This window comes from Crotalus tigris, unplaced genomic scaffold (assembly GCF_016545835.1).
Source record: "Crotalus tigris isolate CLP2741 ecotype Arizona unplaced genomic scaffold, ASM1654583v1 scf7180000017740.2609645, whole genome shotgun sequence".
In the NCBI taxonomy this organism is placed as follows: domain Eukaryota; kingdom Metazoa; phylum Chordata; class Lepidosauria; order Squamata; family Viperidae; genus Crotalus; species Crotalus tigris.
In genome coordinates this window covers 767,128-790,246 of record NW_024096606.1, presented here as the reverse complement: position 1 = coordinate 790,246, position 23,119 = coordinate 767,128, and the positions used below count along the sequence as shown (strand labels likewise).

General features: G+C 38.6%; 1 long non-coding RNA gene across 1 annotated transcript in view; it reads left to right on the top strand.

Moving 5' to 3' along the window:
• The first annotated feature begins 7,853 nt into the window (after nt 1–7,853).
• The window catches only part of LOC120306499, a 29,642-nt gene continuing 14,376 nt past the window's right edge, over nt 7,854–23,119 (top strand). The window contains exon 1 of the long non-coding RNA XR_005556323.1: nt 7,854–9,033. This is a non-coding gene — a long non-coding RNA (uncharacterized LOC120306499). The remainder of the gene's footprint in view (nt 9,034–23,119) is intronic.

The window sequence follows — 23,119 nt, the reverse complement described above, 5'->3', positions numbered from 1 at the left end:
GAAATGATTTATTCAAACTTCATTTGACCAAGTTTGCATAATACACAACCAACTTCATATGTTTCAGGACAGTGCCTCTTTTCAATTCATCTGTGTCACAGAGCATTTTCCCCATATCCATCTCCAGCCTGGTGAGCTTTGAAATAATCCCAGTTTAAGGACTTTGTATCTATGCAAATGTATATAATAACTTAGTTCATGTAAATTAAGCTCATAATTCATGATGAGGGGGGAAAAAACACCTTCCTGATACTAACATTTTATAGGAGATGCTGTTTTGAAAGGACACACCCAATTATTACTACCTCAATGGAAACAGTTACATACCAGAATTAGTCAGATCAGGTCTATTAACCAAAAAATGAGAAAAAAACTATATTCTACTATTAAATTTTATAATTTTGTATAACTTTAGATGTATTCCTGGAGATACTAATCAAGAAAATAGACACAACCTAAAGTTCAAGAGTTTGTGTACGCAAATAGCTGGTTGTGCAGTAAAACAGTTTGGTAATTATCCTGCTCGAATATGCAGAAGAAGTGTCTGAATACTGTATTCTCTCAGGGGAGAATAAACCTCTCTGGGCCAAGAACGCTGAATCCATTTGCAGTAGAAATGGGCAATTCACCCATTTTAGCTTCAAGTGGTATAGCTTAAAAAACATTTTACAAAATGATCTGTGGATGAAAGTGAAGGTTCATTCTCCAAGCTTGTGGGTTGGTTTCTGAACATTTCATTACCAGGCTAGGTAACATCTTCAGCAGAGTTTAGGGGATGTCAGTGTTCTTCTGTTTATAAGGGCTTTGTGAGATCAGTAGGTCTTGTGATGGTGAGGGTCTCATCAGGTCAGGGTCTTGTGATGGATCTTGTGATGAGTCAGGTGTGGGTCTGTCAAGTGAGGGTCTTGTGATGGATCAGGTGTGAGTCACCAATGAGAGTCTTGTGATGGGTCTTGTAATGGAGAGGTTACATCAGGTGAGGGTCACTGGGAGGTGAAGTGCTGGTTGGGGGTGGCTTGTATGGGTTGGTTGAGGGTGGGTGCTGTCTCTGGTTTGCTGTGCAGTTGATTTGGATTCTGAAGGGTTTGTAGGCTGGTTGTAGACTGATGTGTCTGTTGATGGAATTACTTGTGGAGTGCCAGGCTTTGATGAACTCATAAGCGTGGCAGGTGAGAGCGTGGCTGATGATTTTTATGTTGCTCCAAACAAACTGGTGCTGCTTGGTGTCAGTGTGGGTAGAGATTAAGAATTTGGGATTGTAACTGCCAGCTGGTGTTCATGGATCCTGTTTTTTAGTTGATGTAAGGTTTGTCCAATGTAGAATTGGTTGCAATTGTTACAGTTGATTTTATAAACTATATTGTTTCTTTCATCCTTCTGTATCTTGTCTTTGCTTCTGGATAATTCCTGGTGGAGTGTAGCTGTGGGTTTGTGGGCTATTGCGATACCCAGAGCTTGGAGAATACTGACTGTCATTTCCCACACCCCTTTTGTGTATAATAGGTTTAGTTTTTTTGTGGTGGTTGGCTTTGTGGTGTGTTGTGGTTTGGATGCTGTGTGATGGAATATGAAGTTTTTCGAATAGCCATTACAGAAAAAGACATCAAGCAACCATTTCTCTTCTGCTTTTCTTAGTGCTGTGGTGCTACCATGTGTCCTAGCCCTTCTGAAGAGGGTCTGGACACAGCTTATTTTGTGTGTGGTGGGGTGATTGCTTGCAAAACTGAGGATCTGGTCTATGTGCATGGGTTTGTGGTAGATGCAGGTTTCCAGTTCTCCGCTGTCTAGTCTCTTTATGTTGATGTCAAAGAATGGGAGTTGTTGTCTGTTTCCTATTTGTCTGTGAATTTGATCCCAGGGAATATGTTACAGAGAATGAATCTTCATTCTCATGATCTGTGGTTTCTGGAAAGCAATTGTTTGATCACACTGCCAAAAATGCTCAGCTGGAAGTTCAGGTAACTGTAGTCTAGTGCCATGGTGGCAAACCTATGGCACGCGTGCCACAGGCAGCATGCAGAACCATTTTCTATGGGCACACATACAGCTGCTGCCGCCAGCACCTTGTGCAGGTCCATTAGGCTGTCGCTGCCCAGAGCAGCAGCCCCATCCAGCACAAAGGCGAAGCAACCGACTAGCAAGCCCCGCGTAGAGGTGCACGCCCACAGTCCAGCAGGCAAAAGGCCACTCCAAGTGGGGAAAGCCAGATCCCCATCGGCATCATAGCCGCCCAGGCCCAGCAGAGACAGGGGGAGGTACCCAATCCTGTTGCCCCCACCTCTTTTGCTTATCTGTCGGCCTTTCACTGCCTGCTCACTTCTCACTATCGCTCTTCCCTTATTCTCTGCCCCAACACTTATTTTAATTTTTGTTCCTAGTTTTATTTTGCAGTAGTTTTTTTGGTATGTTAGGCTATAATTTATTTTTGAGTGAAGAATGAGTTAAACAGCTCTGCTTTCTCCCTGTTGCCTGTTACTTCCTTGCTATCTTCTCTCTTTAGTGGACCTAGAGTTTCCTTGACTTTTTTCTTCTTATTAATATGTTGAAAGACATTTTATTAATACGCGAAGTATTCATACCACTTTATAAAACCCTCGTAAGACCACACCTGGAATACTGCAGCCAATTTTGGTCACCATGTCACAAAAAAGATGTTGAGAATTTGGAAAAAATTCAGAGAAGAACAACTAAGATGATCAAAAGTTTGGAGACTAAAAGATACAAAGAACAGCTGCGGGACATGGGTTTAACTAGTCTAAAGAAAAGAAGAAATAGGGGAGACATGATAGCAGTATTCCAGTATCTGAGAGGCTGCTACAAGGAAGAGGGGGTCATTTTGTTCACCAGATCACCAGAGGGAAGGACGAGAAACAATAATTGGAAACTGATCAAAGAGAGAAGCAACCTGGAATTAAGGAGAAACTTCCTGACAATGAGGACAATCAACCAGTGGAACAGCTTGCCTCCAGAAATCATGTGCACTCCATCATTGGAGATTTTAAAGAAGAGACTAGAAAATCACCTGTCTGAGATGGTATAAGTTCTCCTGCTTGAGCAGGGAGCTGGACTAGAAGACCTCCAAGGTCCCTTCCAGTTCTATTATCCCTGATTTCTGCTTTTCTGACTTCATCTTTGCATGTTCTGTCTGCTGATAATCAGCCTTAGTTATGTTTCCCTCTTTCCATTTTTTGTACTTGTCCTTTTTGTCTTTCAGTTTGTCGGAGAGATCTTTGTGCAGCCATGCTGGTTTCTTCTTGACTTTCTTATTTTTCTTTTTCAGTGATATTGTGCTGGACTGGGCTTTTATGATAGCATTTTTCAGAGTTTCCCACACTTCTTGAGTTGTTTTCCCCTTTAGGATTTTCATCCATGTGATCTTTCCTAGGTTCTCTCTGAGTTTGTTAAAATCAGCTCTTCTGAAGTTTAAGACACTGGTTGACTTATTTCTATTGTTTGTGTTTTCATTATATTGAATTCCAGTATGATGTGGTCACTTTACCCCAAGGTTCCAGCAACTTCAACTCCCTCTATCACGTCTTCTCTATTAGTAAGAATTAGGACCAGTATAGCTTTACTTCTAGTTCCCTCCTCCATCTTTTGGATGACAAAGTTGTCAGGTTGGTTAGGAATCTGTTTGATCTCCCTCTCGATGCAGAGTTTGTCTCCCAGCTGAAATCTGGGTAGTTGAAGTCTCCCATTACTGCTGTGGTATGCTTCCTACATACATTTGTTAACTGGTTGGTAAAAAGTTCATCTATTTCTTCTGATTGATTGGGTGGCCTGTAGTATATACCTATGGCAATGTCACTTTTTCCCCTTTTATATTGACCCATATACATTCTGGAGGACTTTTATCTTTGTTCATGTGCATTTCTGTAGATATGTAGTATTCTCTTACATATAGTGTAAACCCCCCTCCTCTTTTTGTAGTTCTGTTTCTTTTGAACAATTTGTATCCATCTATCCGTCCATTCCAGTCATGGGTTTCATCCCACCAGGTGTCTGTAAAGCCAACTATGTCATACATACCCTCATGTACTATTGCTTCTAGTTCACCCTGTTTGTTCCCCAAGCTTTGAGCATTTGTATATAAGCATTTAAGACTTTTATGCCTGTCCATGGGTATGTTTCCTGGATCTCTTGATTGCTGTTTGAGGTTTTTCTTCTCATCACTCCCTACCTTATTGTTTGGTTTGTTTTCTTGGGATTTCTTAGAATCTAGAAATTCTAAAGATTGGTCACCCTTCCCCCTCAATTTTAGTTTAAAGCCCTTCTAATGAGTTGGGCCAGTCTTTTTCCGAGTACAATTTTCCATTTTTGTGAGGTGTAGACCATCCCTTGCCAAGAGTCCTTTGCATAGGAAATGCAGTCCATGGTCCAGGAAACCAAAGTTTTCTTGGCAACACCAACCTTTTAGCCAGTGGTTTATTTCCAGAGTTCTTTTTTCCCTCATTGGGTGTTGGCCTTTTGTTGGGAGTACTGATGAGAACACTTGTGCTCCTAGCTCCTTAACTTTATTGCCTAGTAGCTTATATTCTCTCAATATTGTGCTCAGGTTCTTCGTTGTATCATTCATCCCAATGCGAAGGAGGAGGAAAGGTTAGTAATCTGTGGGCCTAATTATTTTGGTTAGTTTCTCAGCCACCTCTTTGATTTTTGCTCCAGGGAGACAACATAACTCCCTGGATTATATGTCCTGTCCATAGGTGGATGATTCTGTTCCTTTGAGAATAGAATCTCCTATCACCAACACTCGCCTTTATTTTTGGGAGAGTGCAGTCTGAGGTGCTTTTCTGTTTATCTCAGGTGTGTTTGTTTATGTGATTTTTTTTAGTGATATTTATTGAACTTCTTCCCAGCCAGTTTCACCAGGTTCCAAGGCTGTCACAACCTGAGTGTGAACTTTTATCTGTCTAGCACCCAATGTTCTCAAAACATCTTCTTGGCACCGTATTGGCTACCGATGGGCTGGGATTGGGAAACTGAAAGAATTGTTTTCTGCTTTGCACGGGATCTTCAGATTCTGCCTGACTTTACTGCATCCAGTTTCTTTCAGTAAAAGTTCTTTGGATTTAACTCAATGGATTCAAGAGTCTTACTTTCCTGAGAGGGCCAACTGGAGCAGGTCTGACATGGAAAATTTGGGTTCAATTGTGGTCGTAAGTCGAGACCTACCTGTATTTCATTTTCTCTGAAGTATATTTTTCTTCTGCAGGTCACTATTTTGTAATAGTAGTTTTATTATTAATTTTATTGTATGAAATTTGGACTAGCCAGCTTGATAAATATATTATGATCTCCGTTATAATATTTCTCCAATACATATTTTGAATTTTAGTTCAAAATATTAAAGTTGAAATAGATACTAATTATTGAAGTAATAAAACCAATGATCTATCCCTAACCTGTTCTTTCAGATCTTCCAATGGTACATTCATTGCCACTGTATCTGAGTCCATCCATCTTGCTGCTGGTCATGCCCTTCCCTTTTCTTCCACCTTTCCCAGCATTAGAGCCTTTTTCAAAGAACTGGGTTTTGCATAATATGGTCTGGAATAGAACAATTTGAGCTCATAAGTTTAAAGTGTCTTGATTCAGTAAGTCATATTTAAATATTAACTGTAGTTTAGGCTTATGTCATAATTCTCAGTTGGGATTAATCCCAAATTAAATGTTACAGTCTCCTTCTAATGGCCTTTCAAAGCTTAACCTAAGCTTATTTCATAGTAATAAATTTATTGTTTGTATCTGAATGCAGCTAAAATGTTAATCTAAAGCTGATTGAAGCTGGGATGCCAGAGCACTAGGGAGTTCCATCTGGATTTGCTGAGACAAAATAGTAGACTCCAGGAAGCAATAATTTAGCTCTTATAAAATGAATTAAATATGATTGTATTTTGTAATTAAATATGGGTCATATTGTTATAATACATGAATTAGTGGTTGATAGTCTATGTGTCTTTGAGGAACAGTAGTATAATGTTAGAGTTTAGTAGAAGTAATTCTCTGCATTTTTTCTGAGTAAAAGAAACCATGTACAAACTTCTAAAACAATTATTTGTCTTCCTGTGCAGTCACTTTCTCACTATGTTTTAAACAAAAAACCAATATCTATTTGAAACAGCATGTTGGTAAAGCAGACAAAATGCAGCAAGAAATTACAGAAATTAAAGCATTGCCAAAGTTACAGCAGGAGACTACTCTTGTTTGAAAAGTAGTCTAGGCAGGACTGCCCACTTTAGCAGGAGTTTTTAGAGCAGGGCTTTTCAATCGGTGGTACGTGTACCACCTGTGGTACTTTGCCATGTGGCAGGTGATACTTGACCATCCCAGAGAAGTGTAGCATGGGAGGGGAATGTGCCGAAGCGACTCAAGCCTGAGGGAGAGGCAGCTGCAGCTGCAGGACTGTCTGGGCTCAGCAGAAGCCCCAGGAGCCAGCAGGACTCCAGCTGATTGGCTCCAGCTGATTGGTGCTTCCAGAAGCAGCACAGAGCTGGAGGTGAACTGAAGAAAAAGGGAGGGAAGGAGAGGAGAGGCTATAAAAGGAGGTGGTTTGGATGGGATAGGGGGGAAAAAGACAACAGGGAAAAAGAAGGGGAGCTCAGCAGGTGGGGAAGAAAAAGAGACAGGGAAGAAGAAGCAGCTGTTGCTGGAAGAAAAGGTCCCCTGGTTCTTTTTCTCCAGCCAGGAAAATGCAATCAGCGCTGAAGCCGGCAGATGAGCATGTTGGAAAGGAGGTGAGTTTATTTAGTTCTGGATCAGCTGGCAGCTTGATTGGGTTACCATAAGAACTTTTGTACAGTTTTTACAGTGTTTTGTAATTCAGAGGCTCGGTTTGTGTGATTTGGTTATTGGAATATTTTAGTCTGTATTTTAGGCTAGCAATGAGTCCAAAGTGTTAACTTCCATAGGTTTAATCCCTTTAAACAAATGTAATTAGTTTTACCCCTTATCTTCAGTCTGTCTATGACTTTTAGAAAGTTTTCTTTGAAGGTAAACAGGCTTAATTTAGGGCTAAAGCTTTTCACAATTGCTGGGGCCTTTCAGTCCCGCAACATTGTGACATGTGACACACCGCAGCTTAAATAAAAAAAATCCCAGAGTTTATGTGTTTCTTTATTTTGTGAGCCTTTCTTGCTTTGCACTTGATTCCTGTGTTTTTAAGGGTATAGGGAAGGGATTGGGAGGGGGGTGCATTCTTACTACTCTGTGGAAAGAGCTCAGAAGGGAGAGAGGAAGAAGGGCTGACCAGCTAGCTCATGGGTCTACAAACTTAGCAACTTTAAGACCTGTGGACTTCAACTCCCAGAATTCCTCAACAAGCCATGATGACTGAAGAATTCTGGGAGCTGAAGTCCACAAGTCTTAAAAGTGCCAAGTTTGAAGACCCCTGAGCTAGCTGGTAGTGGTGCATATGGATAACTATGGATAAACATGGATAAATTCATCATACATTTGTCAGTGCAAAAAGAAAGTGATTCAGCAAAGGATCAGCCATCGAAGAAATTAAAACTTGTACTTTTTCCTTTTTTTCTACAGTTTGTAATATTTTATTAGATTATAGAATAAAATACAAAAATACAAAAGCAAATCGTAGGACATAGTGGGGAGGAAAAAGGGGAAAAACGTGAGTGGGAGAAGAGAAAAACAACAGACTTCCTCTGTTGCAGTAGAAGGAAACATTAACATTGAGCCTCAACTTTTTACTTTTCCATAATATTATAAACTAGCCATTTCTGTAACAACAAATGAATCTAATCAGTAAAACCCAAAATCCCCCCCTTTTTTTAGTCATCAAGTTTTTGACACCTTGCTAAGCACTGGTGGTACTCAAATATTGCCATGTCCTAAAAGTGGTACAATCTGTGAAAAGGTTGAAAAGCCCTGATCTAGACATTAATACTTCAGATAGAACCATATTGTCATGAGCAACAATTCCTAAATGTGCTACTTGACTCATTATGATCTTTACTTTGTTGTAATGTTTTTCCATATGCTGGTAAATGAAGCTTCATTAAAATCAGGCTAGCATGGATTACTTCAGTACCTGGATATCAGACTGTGCAATCTTTTGGGAAATATTGGCAGCAGTAATAGGCAAATTTTTATTTGGAGGAGATTGCTGCTTCTGAGATTCTCCCTAAGGAACACTTTCTAAACAGCTGAGGGGCACTATCTGAAAGTAGCTAATCTATAGAGACAGAATAGATACAAAATCTGAATCCGCACTAGTCTTCACTCTCTACTTTCAAAATACTCTCATGTTTGAAAATACATTTCTATTGAACCAGGAATGTCCATTCTTATTTGATGATACCAACAAGAAGTTACATACAGACCACTATAAAACTTCATGATTGAATTCAATGGCTTAAGTTCAGAATAAAAATATTCTGACTGAAGTAAGGACAGATTTGCCAGAATATCAATGTCCAGACTTTCTTAATCCAAAACTTAGTTGTATTAAGAGTATTAAGTACAACAATGACTGAGGTTCAGCCTGAAAATGCATTACTGGCCCTTTCATTTTCAAGTTTGTTATGCAATGCTAGTGTTGCTCAAGGAACAACTTCCTAACTGCCAAGAAAAGCTGATCATTTCACCATTGTCTTCCTTGACTTAGTGCCAAGAGTGCAGAGTAACTGCAAAATTGCCAACTAGCTAGAATCAGAGATTTGCACATTTTTGAAATTAAAAAATGAAATTATTAACACTAAATTAGCAAAGAAACTCTCACCCTGACTATCTGGACATAACCAAGCATTAGTACTGAAGTGTTTTGCCATTGCTTTCTTCTAAGATGCATTTCAAATTTCTAGATTAACCTAAAGTCCTGGGGCTAAATTTGCTGAGCCCCTCCCATCTAGAACTGATGGTTTTCAGCCCAAATGGTTTTCAGCCCAAATTTGCTGAGCCCCTCCCATCCAGAACTGATCAGCCCAAATGATATTAACCGTATATTTTTGTCATCTGCAGGGACAAGATAACACTTCCTCAAGCCAAATGTAACTCCTGGAAACTCTTGGCACCAGGGTAAAAATGGTTTGTCACTCCTGCTATTTGGGAAAAAGGATGGGTGGATGGATGGATGGATGGATGGATGGATGGCCTATTTTGGAGTTGGGGGAAATCTCTTAACCTTCCCTAAATTGATGCCTTCCAGATGTGAAACTGAAATCTTTAGAGTGTTTCTCAGCTCTTGCATCTTTTAAGACGGGTGTCAAACTCGCAATGTGATGTGATGTGTCGCTAAGTATCGTGACTTTTTTGCCATTGCCAGCAATAGGGTGGGTGCAGTTTCACTATGATGCATCCAGCCCATGGGCTGGCAGTTTAACACCCCTGTTTTAAGATATATGGAGTTCAGTTCCTGGCTGGGGAATTCTGGAAGTTGAAATCCACATGTCTTAAAGTTGGTCAGGTTGAGAAACACTGCTTTAGAGTGAAGTCTGAGGAAACAAAAGATTCTAAAATGTTTGATCAGCAGTTAAATAAAACAGAACTGAAGGGGACTTTTACAGATTATTAGAAAAAAGGGGGAGAAGTAAAACATAGGTAGATTTTCAAAGTATCAGTTCATCTCATCTGCCTTTGTCATTATTTCACTTCTTCTGAGAAAGCAAAATCCCAATACCTCTTTTTTTAAGCACTAGCTATTAAAATAGGTAGAAAAAGCAAGTTATAATTTTCCATTGAGAGAGCTCCATGCTGTAGTGAATCACTTCGCTTATTCACATTCAATTTGTCTAGATAATAAAACGTGTGGAGATTTTGACACTAGTAATCTCTCCAATATTTGGCATATGGTCTTTCTTTCAAAATAGCTGATAAATTGTTCAGTTTATGTGAAAGAAGGGAAAAATTCTTAAATACATGTGGAGTAACTATAATCAGCATATTTAAATCAATTAATTTAATATATTTTGTCTTGATCCTACCAGTTTATGTAAACCAACCAGCCTTATAAAGGCCAAATGCCTTCTGCCTGGAAAAACATGTGCAAACTTGCTCTAAATAGTTCCTTGTAGTCAAAGGTTATTCCTTAAGTAGAATGGGACTCTATATATAAAGTTTATAATCCTTTTCATACTTATCTGAGCTCTTTTAGTTTTTTTTATTGAAAAGTTTTATACAGTATACAATATCCCAAAACCCACCCACCCCTAACCCTCCCCCCACTTCCCAGAGCTGAGTACAGGGTTACAAATTAATAATCAAATTCTAATTAACATTACCCAACTATATAAGTAACCAAATCCATAAAATACTTTAACTCACATTTAAGATAAATATAAGCAAATTAAAACAAAAAGAATAATATAAACAAGTCAATATTAATTAAACCATAGTAATACCAAATCTAAAATGAGTTATTATACTATCAATACTAATCTGAAATTTACTCATAAACTAGATGAAACATTTTAATCCCATATTTATTCTGAATATAATCTATCCATCTTCTCCAAACCAAAATATATCTTTCTTGTGTATGATCCTTCAAATAGGCAGAAATTTTTGCCATTTCTGCTAAATTTGACACCTTAAACGTCCATTCTTCTATAGTAGGCAAGGACTCTTTCTTCTAATATTGCCCTACCAATAACCTTGCTGCATACTTATCTGAGCTCTTAATGGTGTTTTAGAACTTGTTATATTCTTTGGGTTTGATTTATTGGGATTTTAAGTTTGTTTATAATCTAGCCTGGGAATCTATTTTCAAAACCAGTCTTTTAAATATAATAAAATAAATAATACCCATACACAGGTAGTAGTATCTGGCTTCACATTTCATTAAAGTTGCTTATCTGTGAACAGGGCCAAGCAGATTTTCTCATTAGCCACTTTATATTTTTTGTCATAAATTTATTCAGGGAAATGCCTCATGGACTTGCAGTCTTTTCTTAAAATACATTCATGCCTGACCTATTTCTCTTCCCAGGCATTGCAGTAACTGTTAAACATGCTGGGTTTTCATAGTTCAATGGAAAGCACTACGATTTATTGTTCCCCCACCCCCTTTTGTCTTTTGCTGTGAATTGCAGCCATTCTGTTTTATTTATGGGTTGGGAGAGTGATCCTTCCAAAACCTCACAAACTTCTTTTTCCTAGAGTATGTAAAAAACCCTGTGCCAATCTGAAATACAGGTAGGCCACCACATGGAGATGATTTTAATGAGCAATTCCATTCTGAAATTGATAAGCCAAATTCCCTCATTAGAAAAAGGAGCTTCTTTTTCAGATTTTTGCCAGCTCTTTAATATAGGCCCGTGATGGGCATGCATGCCACAGGCGGCATGCAGAGCCGTCCCTGTGGGCACGCGCACCATTGCCCTGGAGGGAGGTGGGCCCAGACTGCTCCCTTCCACCTCTCCACGTGTGCCTGGGCTCTCGGCTCTCTTTCTCTCTGCACTGAAAGCCAGGGAGCAACTGCAAGAGCTGGGCGGATCCGGGCTGGATGGTGGAGGCAGCTGCCAGCATGAGTCCAGGTAAGCCTCCGGAGCAATTTTTGCAGCACCCCAGTGGCCAGATTTGGGCTCTGGAGGCCTGGAAAAGGCCTCTTGTCACCTGGATTGGCTGTGGGGGGACGCAAAATCCCCCATATGCTATGTGGATCGCCCTGCCACCGCCATTCCCCCCTAATAGCCATGCAGATCATGCTGCCGCCACCGTTCCCCTGCCATGTGGATCGCATGCTGCCCTCCCACCCACCGCATTTTCCAGGCCTCTGGCGCCCGGATTGGGCAGCTGGAGGGCCATAAAATTGCTCCATGGCCATGGATACAAGCTCCAGAGTCTTCAAAAATGCTTCTGCCACCCAGATTGGCCGGGGGGGAGTGAAATCGCTCTGCAGCCCTAAATCTGGGCGGCAGAAGCGGCAGAGAGAAAGAGAGATTGAGCCAGCAGGAAAGCAAAAGTGTCGGGAAAGGAAAGCGTTGCAGAGGAAGCAAACTTACAAAAAGGGGATCTCTCTCTCTGTCTCACACACACACTTCCCCATCCCCTTTAATATCATGTCTTCCCCCACCCCATTTAATATGTCTTCCCCCACCCGTTTTAATATCATCTCTTCCCCGGGTGGTTTAGCGTTGGTGATGGCGGCTTTGTAACCGTCCTCCTGCGAAAGCGTGAGAACTGCAAAGAACAGCAGGCACCAGCTGTTCCGCGGCTCAAAATCTCCCTCCCAGGCAAAGGGGGGGAGGGGAGTATCACCTGAATAGAGGTAGAGCCTCTTGGATCCCCCAGGAAGTTTTCTTTGGGAGGTGAAAAGAGAGCTCCCTCGGAGTTCGGGTTGCCTCTGCCTCCCAGCTTCTTTGTCCCTCGGGAACAAAGCAAGACGCCGCTCCCACCTCCGTGCTTAAAGAGACCGGGTGAGTTACTTTTAAAAGCGGACAGAGTTGGATAAAGGATTTTTTTATTGGATTTTACTTGGACTTTAGTTTGAAAGGTTGATTTTTATTTCCCTTCTTTTTTCTCTTTTTTTTGTGAGAGTGAAAGTAAAATGGCGATTGGAAAGTGAGTGAAACGGAATGCAATGGACTAGATTGTTCCTTTTTTAAAACTTTTTCTCAAGGTGGATTTGTGTTTTGGGAAGATTTTTTTTTTTTTTTGTTAAACTCTCCTTTGCCATTTTTTTGTTTTTTTAAGGGATTTTTTTTGTATTTTTTATTTTTTTTCAAAGAAGGAGGAAAGAAGAAACAAAACTTTTTCTTTTTAAAAATGGCTTCAAAGCGGCAAGCAACATCTACAGTACCTAAGGTGGCTTCTTCTGCGATTTTACCAGCACAACAACCTAAAGCTACACCACCACCCTCTCCCCCTTTGCAGCAGTAACGGTAAAAGATATGCAAGACATAATGGGAAATGCTGTATCTCAAATCAGAGGTGAAGTGAAAGAGCTTTTAGTGGAGAATAATATTATTTTGAGGCAAGATATAGTTATGGCTTTAACAGGACTTGCTTCTGTGGTTGAGAAGTTGGACTCTAGAGTGGAAGAAGTAGCAGACAAGGTGGAGATTTTGGAAGATAAATTTGAAGGCATGGAAAAAAAGATGGAAATTTCACAAGATGATATTGTTATGTCTCAGTACAGAGGAATGGAATATGCTTTAAGAATCAGAGGCCTGAAAGAAGACATGCAACAAGACTTGAGAGAGATTGTAGTAAATGACTTTGCTGCTATTCTGGATAGAGAGAAGGAGGAAATATTCAGAGAAATGAAAAAATATTCAGAGTTAACTCTTGGGTTGCAAAGCAAAGAAACCTGCCAAGAGATGTGGTAATTTATTTTGGGAAGAGATCTCTGCATAATGAAATTATACAAGCTTTTTATAACAAGAGGTTTCAGATTGCTGCTCAAGATGTCATTATTTTAAAGGAGATTCCATCCAAAATTTTAAGAAAGAGAAAAGAGTTTGCTTTCTTAGCCAATGAACTTAAAAAAAGATTGATGCCATTCAGATGGGAGATTCTGATGGGTATCATAGTGAGTCATGCGGGGACGTGTTATAGACTTAACACTGTTTCTAAAGCAAAGGAGTTTTATAAGTCGGTCCTGGGAGCAGGCTCATCACCACCTATGATGCAGAAAGTCTTGGATGGCAAGGAGGTGGAACAGCAGTCTGAAGAAGTAGTATTGATGGATGTTGGAAAATCACAGGTTGAGTGGTTGCAACAAGCAGAGATCAAAGAGCAAAGAATGACTCGGGCAGCCCATAGACGTAAGGAAAAGGAACAACAGAAGAAAGAAGTTAAAGAAGTTCTACAAGAATTTGTTTCGGTGCCTGTGGGAGGAGCAAGACCCAAGAGCTCTGCAACACATTCTTCAATGGCAGATCTTCTCCAGGCTTTTGGTCAAGGGAGATGGTAAAGCTCCTGACATGGAATGCTAATGGTCTTAATTCCCCCCAAAAGAGAAAGAAAATTTTTCATTATTTAAAGCAACACAACAATGATATTATTTGCCTGCAGGAAACACACATTATATCTAAAGATCAAAAATATTTAGTTAATGCTCGTTTGGGATCTCATTTTGTATCTTCTGCTCCCGGGAAAAAAGGGGGAGTAGTTATTTATGTCAAGCAAAATTTATCAGCCTGTTTAGTAGAATCCGATATTCAAGGGAGATATGTTATGATTGAAGTGGGTTTGTATGGTAAGAAAGTACTCATAGTGGGACTGTATGCACCAAATGAACAACAGGAACAATTTTATAGATTGTTACATCAAAAACTAATTTTGTTGGATTATAGATCTGTTATATTAATGGGAGACTGGAATGGTGTTTTAGATACACAAAGAGATAAAAAAGGACCCTCCATTTCTTTTAAACAGGCTAAATTACCTAAAGCCTTTTTTGATTTGAAAGAGGACTGGGAGCTGCGAGATTATTGGCGTGAACATAACTTGGAGGAGAGAGACTTTACCTTCTTTTCGGATAGACATCAATCTTTTTCAAGAATTGACTTTTTCTTGATTACAACGGATTTATATTTTAGGGTAAAGAATGTTAAGATCTTTCCTAGGACATTGACGGATCATAGTCCAGTTTGGATGGAATTGGTTAATGAAAAAGAGGAGAGGAGATTTTGGAGGATGAATGAAAATTTATTTAGACAAGAAAAGAATGTTCAAAAATTAAAGGAGCAATTAAAGGACTATTTTGCTTTAAATATGTATAAGGGAACTTCAATGTCAATGGTCTGGGATGCAGGTAAAGCTTATATGCGGGGGATTTTGATACAAATAATGTTCATAGACAGAAGCAGGTGCAGAAACGTAAGGAGTTGGAAGATGAGATTAAACTAAAAGAAAAAGCTCTGATTTTAAACTCCACAGATGAGAAGATTAAGGAATCTATAAAATTGCTTAAATCACAATTTAATATGTTGATGGCTGATCAAACTGCAACTAATTTATTGTATATGAAACAAAATACATTTTGTAATGCCAATAAACCAGGGAGATGGTTGGCTTATCAATTGAGAAAGAAGCAGAGACAGAGAACTATAGATAAAATAAACTATAATGGTAAATTGGTATATCAGAAGGAGTTGATTAAGAAATCTTTCTTAGATTATTATCAAAAATTATACATGAGTACTAAAGTACAGGTTTCAAATATAGATAATTATTTAAAAGAAGCTAATTTTCCTAAACTAACAGAAGATCAGAAACAAGAAATTAATGGTTTGATTACTAGTGAGGAAATTGAGACAGTAATTAAAGAATTAAAATTAGGTAAAGCACCGGGTACGGATGGATTGACATCTATCTATTATAAAACTTTGGTACAAGAGATGATTCAACCTTTAAGGGAGCTTTTTAATAATATATTACAGGGTTCAGAGATTCCCCCATCATGGGGTAGAGCTTTTATATCCTTGATTCCAAAAGAAGATCAAGATCTTACTTTACCAAAGAATTATAGACCTATATCTCTTTTAAATGTAGATTATAAGATTTTTTCGAAAATTTTAGCTAATAGACTTATGAGGGTTTTGCATCATGTAATACATATGGATCAAACAGGTTTTATAACTGGAAGGTATATGAAGAATAATGTTAGACAAATTATTAACTTATTAGAATATTTATATAAAAATAATCAGGTTTCCGCAGGATTGATATTCTTAGATGCTGAAAAAGCTTTTGACTAGCTGAACTGGCAATTTATGTTAAGATTAATTGAGAGAATGAATTTTGGAGAAAAAATCTTACAAGCTCTTTGTGTTATTTATCAAAAGCAAACAGCACAACTCATAGTTAATGGGGGTTTGTCAGAGGTGTTTTTAATAGAGAAGGGGACTAGACAGGATTGTCCATTGTCACCATTGCTGTTTGCTTTAACTTTGGAAATTTTGTTGATTAAAATTCGAGAATCACAGCAAATAAAAGGAATAGAAGTTAATAAAAAAGAATATAAATTAAGGGCTTTTGCAGATGACTTGGTTGTTACTTTATCTCAACCTACTTATTCTGTAGTAGAGTTATTACAATTGATATATCAGTATGGACAGGTTTCGGGTTTTAAAATTAATAACAATAAGACTAAAATATTGCTTAAAAACATGACTAATTTGGATAAGGAGACCTTGGTTAAGTTGACAGATTTTGAGGTTGTCAATAAGGTAAAATATTTGGGGGTTATTTTATCTGTTTCTAATGCAAAATTGTATAAAAATAATTATGAAAGGCTGTGGGTCAAAATACAAAGAGATTTGGAAAATTGGGAGAAGCTGCAATTATCTCTTTTGGGAAAAATTGCGGTGATTAAAATGAATGTTCTGCCAAAGTTTCTTTTTTTATTTCAAATGATATCCATTTTAAAGAATGAGGTTAATTTAAATGAATGGCAGAAAGATATCAATAAATTTATCTGGGCAGGGAAAAAACCAAGAGTAAAACTTAAAATTATACAAGATATTCGTGAGAGAGGTGGACTCAAGGTACCAAATTTGAAATTGTATTATGATGCTGTGGTTTTAACATTAATTAGTGATTGGGTTAATTTAACAAATGTAGAAATACTCCTCTTGGAGGGTTGGGATTTACTTTTTGGATGGCATGCCTATTTAATTTTTAATAAAAAGGTTGATAGGGTTTTTAAATCTCATAAGGATTTCCTTACTTCGGGTTTGGAAGAAATATTATAGAAGCGATTTTAAAATTCCACTATGGGCCATACCGTGGCATGCGATAGAAGGGATAAGGAGAGGAGTCAAGATGGATAGCGTTTCTTATGCACAATTACTTAGATGGGATGGTAAAAACTGGCAATTAAAATATTTGGAAGATTTAACACAAGAAAATATTATTTACTCATGGTTTCATTATAGACAAATAGTGGAGAGGTGGAAGATAGATCGTAATGTGGGTTTGCTTAGAGAAGATGAGAATTTGTTAAAACAAATAAAAGATCAAAGACAAACTCATATTAAGAGAATTTATGGGGTGTTAGTAGAACTGGATTCAGAAGCAGAATTAGTTAAAGAATGTATGGTTAAATGGGCACAAAATTTTGATGAATCGGTTCTATTAGATACCTGGGAAATTATTTGGGTGAGGAGTGTAAAATTTACACAAGCCCAAAATTTAAGGGAAAATTTTTACAAAATGTTTTATAGATGGCACCTTGATCCACAAAAAATGTCTCGTATGTATCCTGACTTGCAGCCTAAATGTTGGAGATGTGGATGTTTGGATGCTACTTATTATCATATCTGGTGGTCATGTAAAAATATAAAAGCTTTTTGGATTAAGATATGGTGGAATATCCAAAGAATTTTTAGAAGAAGGGTAAAATTTACCCCACAATTGTTTTTGTTAGGTATTGTTTCTGATTGTGATAGTAAAGAGACTATATTGATGTTAAATTTAATTACAGCGGCCAGGTTGTTAGTAGGGCAATGTTGGAAGAAGGAATCTTTGCCTACTTTGCAAGAGTGGTTTCTTAAAGTTTCTTATTTGGCGGAAATGGCAAAGATTTCGGCTTTCTTGAAAGATCAATCGCAAGAGAAGTATTTTTTGGTATGGAAAAAATGGAGAGATTTCATACAATATAAGTTGGATATAAAAAATATTACTTAGTTTTTGAATAATTTATATTTAAAATTTAAGATATTTTATAGACATTTTTTTTAATTTTCTTTTTATTTTTTTTAATTTGATTTCTTCTTTTTCTGTTTCTTTTTTCCTTCCTTCTTGTATTTTTTTAATATATATATATATATTGTTGTTAACTATTTTATAATTTGTTTAATTAATGTATTTAGATTTGCTTATGGTTTATATGTGTCTTAAGATCTTTTTAAAAATTTTTTTAATTAAGCCTATATTCAGCTCTGGGAAGGTCGGGGGAGGGTAGGGGAGGGTTGGGAGGGTTTGGGGAAGGGAATTATTTTATAAAACTTAAAAATTTTCAATAAAAAAATATCATCTCTTCCCCCACCCCCTTTAATATCATCTCTTCTCCCACCCCCTTTAATACCAGTGAGGCTCCTCCAGTGGACCATGACCTGACGCTCGCCCTGGTCCCATCCCCCCTCTGCCACAGATCCCAAATCCTGCCCAGCTCTACACAAGTGCCCCTGATGCGAGTGATGTCAAGCTGGCCATGCCCACCCATTAGGCCACACCCATGCCAGCCACGCCCAACCAGTGGGCCACGCCCATCCAGCACCCGACGATAAATAAGTGGGGTTGCAGTTTGGGCACTCAGTCTCTAAAAGGTTCACCATCACTGATATAGGTCAAGAAACAGGCATCAGAGAGAGTATTGGGAAGTTTGTTATCATTGAAAGTAGAGTATCAAACAGAATCTGGAAAACCTGTCCTTGCTTCTTAGAATCAAACAAAATAGGATTATTTTAAGTTTGCTCCTCTTTCTTAGGACTGAATAATTTCTTCTAAGATCTCTTAATGGTTGATCTTTCCTTCTGCATGTTCAAATCTACTGCTGAAGGAAAAGTCTTCATCATGGTTAGTCCAAGCCAGGAATAAACAACATAGCGACTGCTTTAGAAAGAATGTTGCAGTTTGTTGAAGAGAAGAGTCAGACAGAAAGATGGCTCTGGAGGAAAAGAGAAAGAGCACATGTAGGGAGTGGGTTTTTATACCCTCTGGAGCTCTTGAGGTTGTTTCCTGTTCCTGTTTGAGGCTTTGTATTTCCTGTGTCATGTGTTTTGACCTGAGTCTGAGTGTGCCCCTTTGGCATCTCTGGGTAAATCCTATTATGTCCTGGGTGTGTAGATTTTAGGTGTCTTTGTCTTCTTAATCTTCTAGCTCCATGGTGGTGAACCTATGGCATGTGTGCCACAGGTGGCACGCAGAGTCCTCTCTGTGGGCACGCGTGCCATCACCCCAGTCCAAGGCCTTCACTGCCATGTGAAAAAAAAAGGTTCAATCAATTTCAACTTCTCGCGGGGAAAAAAAAGATCTCGCAAAGTTGGAATTGCTTGATTGAACTTTATTTTCAGTCCCACACAGCGGTGAAGGAAGTGACATGTCGGAGCTGGAAAAGTGCCATGGGGGTGGGGGGAGCGGCGGGAGCAGGGCACTCTCTGCGAGGAGTGGTGCAGGGCCTGTTCCTTCCTTCCCCCTGCCAGACACTGCTGAAGCTGCGCAGGGTAAGGTTGCTGCCCCGACCCCACCCAGATGCCCTTGCCTCCCCCAAGTGTTTTTTTACTAACCTGCCTTTAAGCTACATTCCACTTCTCCATTCGCTTCTCAGCCTTCGCCATGTGTTTGTGGAACAAAAAAAAGTTCCATGAGACTTTCTAACTTCTTGCGAGATCTAACCCAGGGCAGCCCTCCAACCCAGGTGGGGGAAAGACCAGCCATAGCAATATGGCTCGTCATTAAGCTGCTGACAGCCAAAGTCAAAATCACCATCAAACACCTTTAAAGCAATATGGATGAAACTGGGTGAGATCTGATCTTCTCTTTAAGACTTTAAGTATTTTTTCCTATAATTTCTACCCCACCCTCTAAGAAGGGCGCAACTAACTACCCAGGGGAATCAAAGCAACTATAAGAACAATTTTAATCTAATTGGATCTATATGCTTTTGAAACTTGGGGACTAAAAGTTTTCCTATTCTTACTGGAGATGTTTGTTTTTATCTAAAGAAAAGAAATAAAACTTGAAAAACCATCATACAAATTTTGGACTTAAAAAGCTTTAAACGGCATTGGCAAAGTATGGTATTACAACTTGCTATTGCCTAAAAGAGTCTTGGCTTGAAGCCCAGACACCAGAAACAACTTTTCTGACCTTGACAGATACCACCTGTGAAAAACTTAGCTGTAAAGAGAACTTCAGAGTGATATATTTGACCTGCTTGAAGAAGCATTTGTTATTACATGAGATGATGGAATACCTTGGATTATAAATTCTTACTTGACAAACAACTTCTACTATAAAGACACCTATAACAAGTGAATTAGATGTCCCATACCTAGTTATAAAAAACTATTTTTAATGTCTGATTCTAAAGTCTTCAACTTAATACATTATTAAGAGGATATGGATGAAGATCAGGAAAAAATCCTTGCCATGTTGAAATCAATACACGAAACCATTCTCTCAGCCTGTGACAAAATAAGATGCAATATAAAGAAACAAGATGCCAGCTTAGATACATAAACCCAGATCTTGACTACAACCAAAGAACTAACAATGCAAAAAACAACAGGAGAAGTGGAACAACCAAACACTAAGACAGAGGACTTAATTGACCAACAAATCCAGCCAATGGAAAATTCAGAAAAGAAAGTGACAACACTGAAAATGGAAAAGACTTTCTATATAAATCAGAAGAAATTTGAGGAGAAGGAAGAAGAACACATTGAATGGAAGATAAACCTATCAGGACAATTGTGGGAAATTGGATATAGGGAGGTGATCTAATGAATATAAATGGGCTAGTTCTTCCAAAAAAACCTGCAACTAAATGGTCTTTCTTATTTCAAATAATATATATAATAATGGAGGGAGAACTATTTGATTATTTAAAAGCACTGACATGAAAGGATAGTTGGCAAAGGAAAAAAGCCAGAGTAACGCTGAAGAAACTTAGGGTTTTGATTTATTAAATTAGATGGTTTAATATGGTGGAAAATAGATAACTTTTAGAAAACAGAACAAGACTATACTCAAATAGATAAGATGTGTATTTAGAATATTAGATTTTGTTATGAAAAGGGAAAAAAAGTTGTTGAGATAAAGGAAACTTTGGTTACCTAAAGCATGGAATTTATAAATGTCAAATGTTAATTTGAATATTGATGGGAAATTAAAGCTGGGAAAAAAGCAATAACAGGACATTGATTGTATATAAGGATAGAATGTAAACACAATTAAGATATGTATAAGCTAAAAATTGATAAATGTCATAATGATGTTTTACTTAGTTGATAATAATAAGAACTGTATTAGCCTAATATGAGATAGTAGACATTAAGGGAAAAAGAGAGGAAATATCTGATGTTGCAACTTGAGATTTGTACTAAAGATTTATGTATGTTATTGAACTATTGATTAACCCAGCCACCACATTGCTTTTTAAATACTTAATTGTAAAATTAGAAAACTAATAAAATATTATAATAAAAAAAAGTGATAGAGAGAGTTGAAACTGCAAGAACCTTGGGTGAGAGTGACCATGTTATACTAGAATTCAATATAATGCAAACACAAGCAATAGAACATAATTATATCTGAGTCTTAGATTTTAAAAGAGCTGATTTTAACAAACTCTGAGAGAACTTGAGAAAGATTGCTTGGATGAAAATCCTAAAAGGGAAAACAACTTAATAAGTTTGGGAAGCTCTGAAAAATATGATCATAAAAGCCCAATCCAGCACAAGAAATCTAACAAGAAACCAGCATGGCTGCACAAAGATCTCCCTGATAAACATAAAGAGAAAAAGGGAAAGTACAAAAAATGGAAAGAGGGACACATAACTAAGGCAGAATATTGGTATGTAGCCAGAATCTGCAAAGAAGAAGTCAGGAAAGCAAAGGCTCAGAATGAACAAAGACTTGCAACAAAAGTCAAAGATAATTTAAAAAAACAGTTGGTCCACCAAAGAGAAGATGGCAAGGATGTAAGAGGCAGAAGAGAGAAAGCAGAGCTGCTTACCTCATTCTTTGCATCAGTCTTCACATAAAAAGAAACTATAACTCAACCTACCAAAAATATAACTGTAAAAGACAGACTAGAAATAAAAATTAAAATAAGCAAGAAAATTGTAAGAAAACATCTGTCTGATTTTAATGAATATAAATCACTGGGACCTGATGGATTACATCCCAGTGTTCAGAAGGAGCTGGCAGATGTTATCTCAGAACCATTATATCATGTCTTTACAAAATTATTGCAGCACCGGAGAACTACCAGAGGATTGGAAAGCAGCTGATGTGGTTTCCATCTTCAAAAAAATGAAAAAAAAAAAAAAAAACCCGCAGACCCAGGTAACTACAGACCAATCAGCCTAACATCAATACCTAGGAAGATACTGGAAAAAATAATAAAAAAACAGATCTGTGAACATCTAGAAACAACTAAAATTATAACTAGTAGCCAGCACGGGTTTATTAAAAACATCATGCCAAACCAATCTTATTTAATTCTTAGACAAAGTGACTAAATTAGTAGACCAGCGAAATGCTGTGGACATAGTATACTTAGACTTCAGTAAGGCATTTGATAAAGTAGACCACAATCTACTTCTTGGTAAGCTAGAAAAAAGTGGGACAGACAGCATCACCACCAGATGGATTTGTGACCGGCTGACAAACCATATTCAATGAGTAGTTCTTAATGGTACTACATCTTCCCCAAAAGTAAGGCCCAGTCTTACTTTCTTTTGAGCTCTGAAGTAAGCACTAGGATTTACTTTCAGGGAGGGCTTACTTTTTGCTGGTACCAGTAGGCTGCAAGCACATGGGTGGGGCGGGGCCTATGCATGGGGTGGAGAAGCAACGTGGTGAGAGCATGCTGGCGAAACAGGTATGGTACCAGAGAGGGTGAGACATGTGCCCTTCCCATGCCAGGCCAGCCCCTGCAGCCCCGGGGTGGCCGTGCTGGGCAGCGACCAAGACGACCAAAGCAGCTGGTGGAGTGCTAGAAGCTCGGGGAGGGAGGGTGGTGAAGTGGGCATCCTGCTGTCAGCAACCATGCCTGCTGCCCCTTCCCCATGGAGTTGGAGAGCTTGCCACACCACCGCCCAGAGTCCCTTGCTTCCCCCAGGAATTGCATTTCTTTCCCTACCTGACTTCCAGCCCCATCCCGTTTCTCCTTCGTGATCCACCACCGCTGCGTTCAGGGAAACAAAAGAAGTTTGTGGGGGGGAAAAGGTCAATCAATTCTAACTTCGTGAGATCTTTTTTTTCTTTTTGTGAGAAGTTGGAATTAATTGATTGACCTTTTTTCCCCCCACAAACTTCTTTTGTTTCCCTGCATGCAGCAGCAGAGGATCGTGAAGGAGAAACGGGATGGGGCTGGAAGTCAGGTAAGGAAAGAAATGCAATTCCTGGGGGAAGTGAGGGCATCTGGGTGGTGATGTGGCAAGCTCTCCAGCTTCATGGGGAAGGGGCAGCCGGCAGGAGTGCTGAT